The sequence below is a fragment of the Solanum lycopersicum genome, chromosome 12, assembly GCF_036512215.1.
Source record: "Solanum lycopersicum chromosome 12, SLM_r2.1".
Classification (NCBI taxonomy): Eukaryota; Viridiplantae; Streptophyta; class Magnoliopsida; order Solanales; family Solanaceae; genus Solanum; species Solanum lycopersicum.
Genome location: NC_090811.1, coordinates 25436528 through 25442527, shown reverse-complemented (window position 1 = coordinate 25442527; position 6000 = coordinate 25436528).

Here is a 6000-nt window from a genome sequence, read left to right as displayed (position 1 = left end):
TTGACACTTCGAAACCTTCAACAAACATAGGGACGTCAACTAGTTGAAATTAGCTTTTGGATGTCAAGGTCGTTCTTAGTCATTTTGCCTCTAACCTTTTGCAAATGAGTTTATTACATTAATTTAGTTGTGGAAATATAATTTTAATCATTATTTAATGGATTAAGGTCTAGCCTAAGTCAGGGAATTTCCGGAGTGTTACAAGTAATTCACCGCATTTACCTTCTCTTCACCTCCAATGACATGTTGCAATGCCAATCCAAACTCAGTTATCATTTGAGCCATATCTTCAAAGATCTCATTTGTGGCCGGATTGTTTGTATCTTTCAGTGCAAAGTGTTTATCTTAACATCCATGTTTCTAGTACCCCAAGGCATTGTTGCGATATATTTTCTCCTACTTCTCTGCGATCTCTGCATATGTGAAGTCAACATAAGAACCACAACCAATATTATCAAGCACTGCCTTATAATTATCATCTTGTCTTTGATAGAAGTACTATTTTAGTGACTTATCATCAATGCAGTGGTTTGGGATTCCTTTCACGTAAGTAGTAAATCTTTTGCAAGAGCTACTTACCGACTCCCAAGGTAGTGCCACAATGTTTTTCACTCTATTTTTATGGTTGAGATTTTTTGAAATCGAAAGTACCATGCTAGGAACACATCCCTTAACTAATCGCAGGTATAGATTGAATTATAATGCAACTCAGTAAAACATATTGCGGACTCTCCGGTCAATAAAATAGGAAACATTCTTAACCCAATGAATTTCATGTCTACTAATGGCCTTCCCACACAACTCTTGCACACCAACCTCAATTTTGCAATTTGAGCATGGGGATTCTCATATTGTAGCCCTTAAAACAAACTCAACGCGATTAGAATCTCTTTATGACTACTAGTTACCACGAATGTGTGACATTGCATTAGAGGAGGTAGAACAAGAGGCCCATCAGAATTAGTTATATTGGTATTGCCCCTATAGAACTCTTGATGACGTGGGACTGTAGGTTTAATCCTCAATTAATCATCAGCCAGATTATCCGCAACCACTTGATTGTGAGCATCAACTAGTGTGGGAGCTGGCAATTAATCCCATCACCTAGATTAGCTGTGTTTTGCAGATTATTTTTTCTTTAAAGTGTACGGTTCAGTTCAGCATCGAATGGAAGTATTGTTTCTCCTCGATATGTAGGACCTTACATAATCTTTAATAGGGTTGGTAAAGTTTCTTATGAGTCATTGTTTACAGTAAAACATGTAACAATGCATCTAGTGTTTTCCATTAAACATTTGAAGAAGTGTGTGTGTGATCCACCTTCTATTGTACCCTTAGAAACTTTGGTTGTGAAGAATAGTCTCACTTATGTAGAGGTGCAAGTTGAAATACTTATTAAAAAATTTGAAAGGTTGAGCAAAGAACAAGTTTCTTTAGTCAAGGTTTTGTGGAGGAGACAGTTTGTAAAGTAAGCTACTTGGGAAGCAGAATCGGCCATGAAGGACAAATATCCTCACCTTTTTCCTTCAAATTCCATTCAACCTTGAGGTAATAGTTTCTATTCAGTTTTGCAGTCGTTCGTTTGTAATTAAGTCTTAGTATTATGTTCCTTTAGCTTTTACTTACATTTTCAGCATATCCACATATTCTTTTAACCTATTTCTATCACAAATCAGCTCCCAGTGCTTAGCTATAATGTCTGCAGCTCTATCCCATCAAGTTGTCTTTATTCTAGGATAAATGTTCCCTATGAGGAGATAAAGTAAAACCCCTTATCTTAAATCTGATACCAATGCAATTACCAAGACGTTGCAAGTGCATCCCATAGCTGCCACCCACTGACTGTAATGTGATCCACGGCCCGTGTTGGTGGTTGTGGTTCACATCTCAAACCTTCCTCAATCCCACCAAAATTTGGAGTATTGAACCATAACCGGACACGGACCGTAGGTGAGGTCATACATGGTTGCCCATGTCTGTTAATAAACATACAAATTCAGGCCCACTGTCGCAACTGATGGTTCACCAGAATGGAGTGTCAGTTGATCGATAGTCTGGCGGTCCCATCCGTTGATGACCTACACACCTATTAAGTTGTGATTATTTTGGTCTTCTCCTTATGTGTTGGAACACTTAATTGCATAGTTAAACACCTAGACTACGTTGTGTTGATTAGTTTTAACCTAGAAACTTAACTATAACGTATCTAAGTCATATCATACATTCAAACATAGAAATCTAGAGTGTATAGAGAAGAAAGAGGTTCCCAAACTCTAGTTCAAGAATTCATCAAGTTTCTTCGAGCTCCAACCCTGAAATTGAGTGATATAATAATGGAATTTATTACCCGATTTCATGCATAAACTCTTAACCCTGTTTGTATAGTTCTTATAGTTCTTCAATTATACATGCTAGGTCAGTTAATTAGGATACATAAAAAGATGACTCTACCAGTTATAACTATATTTATGTTGCATCTCCTTTTTCATTTCAATTTTGAGTTATCTAGTGTTATAGATATCACATTCGGGGAGAACCCTATAGATATAACTGGCATCGTCATCCTCGAAGAGGACTAAGACTAGCCTCTTAGAATTTATAATAACATTCATAAGTTAAAAATGTAGAAAAATTTAAAAGTTTTCATTTATATTACTTCATGTGGTTTACATAGACCTCTCACATACACATAATATATTCATAGAGAGTTTATTTAGAACATTTGTATAAGAAGATTACATAGTCTACTACTTTCATCGAACATATATACAAGATACACAATAGTCATAAAAGGGATGTCTCATATTAAACAATCTAAACGGAATAGAAAAATATGGGCATAGCCCTTACAAAAATATATAACCACTTAGGGCTTACAACATTGTCTTGAAACAAGAGGAGTCAAATGATTGTCTTTACACTATAACAATAAAACACATCTACAGTGAGAAATGGTATTAGTTTCGAAATATGAGGACATACACACACTTTGATAAATGATCCAAGACATCTTGAAAATTGGGCATGAACCCTTCTTCCATGACCAGGAGCACCCTCTAAAAGTAAAATGGCGTACTTGAACTCTCAGAGGTCTTGCACAAGCCCATAGTTATCATTCATCACATCGATAAAGCTAATTTAGCAGAAAATTAAAACATTTCATAGCACCTCATTTGCTAGAAACTTTATTTCTTATACATATAAAATATAAGTAATAATTCATAGGTAGACTCTATGATATTTGCCATCTAAGACTCAACAACATTAGAATATGCTAGGGATACAACCCTTAAGACATAATACAAAACTATATAATATTCAAGGACTTTACAATAAATAAAAATTAGGACATCCTTGGACTTAAGGATTCCTTTCCTTGAGCTCGGGAAACACCTATCAAGCTCTTCATAATTCAAGACATACTTTAAGAATACATAACCTACATTTTTTATAAAAAGTAGAGAATAATGGGATTAGCACAAGAATGTACTAAGTATTAAAACCAAGCAAAAATATTCATTTAAAAGGGTCATTTTTCTTGAAAATAATATTTCATTCCTTTTTGAGTAAATCCTTATGAAACCATTAAACAATAGTATTTACATCATTTTCATACTTAATAGAAACACAACAAAAGGCAAAACGTCATTAAAAAAATATTGAATATAAGTCAATTTGAGGACACTTGACAGTGAGATCATTGCTCTTTACAGTGAAATATTTCTTTTAATTCATTAGTCTCCAAACTAATCAAATAGGGATACTTTGTGCAATGCATCACCTTACGACCACAAGGAAAATTATTAATATAATCTACATAAGACAACACATACGATTATAGAAGTATAATACAACATAGACATAGTTAACTCAAGACCTTCATCATATAGTAAAAAAGAGCAACATCATGCATAAAGACTCATATCATGCACATCTTCATAACAAGTAGACAAATACTACAATTTCATGCATAAGGAACACATACATATTGGCATGTATTAGAAAACCTTCCTACAAATTCCTAAGAATCTACTTGTGTAATGTCTAGATGGTTTTATTACTTTCACCTATCCTAAGTAACCTCCCATAAGTCATTCTATTTAGGGTCCTAGTCATTTAACTTCCATTGTCTATTTTACTTTACGAAATCTATAACCTTAACCGACATAGACCATGTGATTCGAAACATGAATCCGATTTCATAGACCCCACACTGATAGGAGGATGTCTACCGGCCAAGGTAGAACAAAATATGCCATATCTTTCTAGGTGGATAGACTAGCTAGTATTCTATTGTGGCAACATAGTTCTGTAACTTGGAGGTACATGTGAAAACCCTTTTTATGCCAAGATTAGGCATTGTAGTTATTCACTAATGAAAACTATATTTATGCCAATTGAGGCATTGTGGCTATCAACCTCATGAGATTTATGGTGACCTACCTTTCTACCGTGGGATGTGACACATACTCACATTCAAGTTCACTCGGTGCTAAGCTAAGTGCCCTTCATTGAAAACCATTATTATATTTTTACATTATAGATTATAGGTTTGGAGAGTAATCCCCTCATATGATAAACTCAGAGGTCATAGATTGAAGTTCATTAATCTAAATCATGTAAAGAATCCATTCACGTGAACATAGCATATGTAAAGCATACTCTAGTTTACGGTACACATGAATACACCATTCAAGGCCCCTATCTTGACTAGATCCTCATACATGTTTGTGTGTATACATATATGTGAGAAAACCTTCACATTACACATTAAGTCACAGAAGTTAATATAAATATTCATATATATATAAACCAAAACTAGAAATATCCTATAAAGGTACACATGTGCAATGGATACGCAAAGGCCTATACCCTTGCCCATACTAGTACACCTATAAAGTCATCCTAGAAAGGAATACATAACATACTTCACATACATATACTTTACATGCATAGTAGTAGATATCAGTGAATATAAGAACAACCTTTCATTTAGAGACCATTACCTATACTACATGTAACATGCATGCGAGTAAGTGTGTGTGTACATTGGTTAATATGATCACATAATGTCGATCAACAACATATCTAGGCATCCACCCTCTTACAACATAATATACCTTACAGCAAAAACCACCTAATACACAATAGATTAGGAGACAAGACATTATCATATTACAGTTAAGACTCCTAACTTGTGCTATTTATGTATTCACATAGGGGTACATAGGTAAGGGATTATTAATCATCATTAATCATCAATGGAAGCATTTACACTTCACCCTAAAAAGGATATACACATTATTACACAATATCTAAACAACATAAATCACAATTAATATAGGAAAGTAGACATAACATTTAAATAGAATCATCATAAGCACATGCTCATATATTCATCAATTTGCCTTCATGGAAATGGTCAACACATGCATATATTGACAATAAAGTAAATACCACCACCATGAATATACCATACCACACAATACCATACAAGACTTCATTAACATTACTATAAAGAAATAGAGAAGTAGAAGTGTAGAGGGAATAAGCATTCTTTCCAATTTCTCACCCTTTGATCATCATTGATTTGTATGCATTATTCATCAATAAAACATATATATGGAAGTTGATAAATTTACTTTAAACATATAATAAACAATGTATAAGTCTCTACAAGATTATACTATAACATAACACAACACATTAACAAACTAGGAAAGTAGAATAACATAGATAATTATCTAATTTCCCTTGAATTGATTTTATATAATATTTGATGCATATAATAAGTATAAGGAAGTAGTTAAACCTTAATTTAACCATATTTAAATCATAATTACATACCTTCAAGTTTAAGGTTACATCATAGGCATTTAGGCTTATCGATTTGCTAGAGTATAGAAGACATTACCAATACTATGAACTCTCTAAGGCTTTGATTATCATCCATATTTTATCAGAAATGCACTCATTAGTAAGTAGCTAATTAGGTAACAA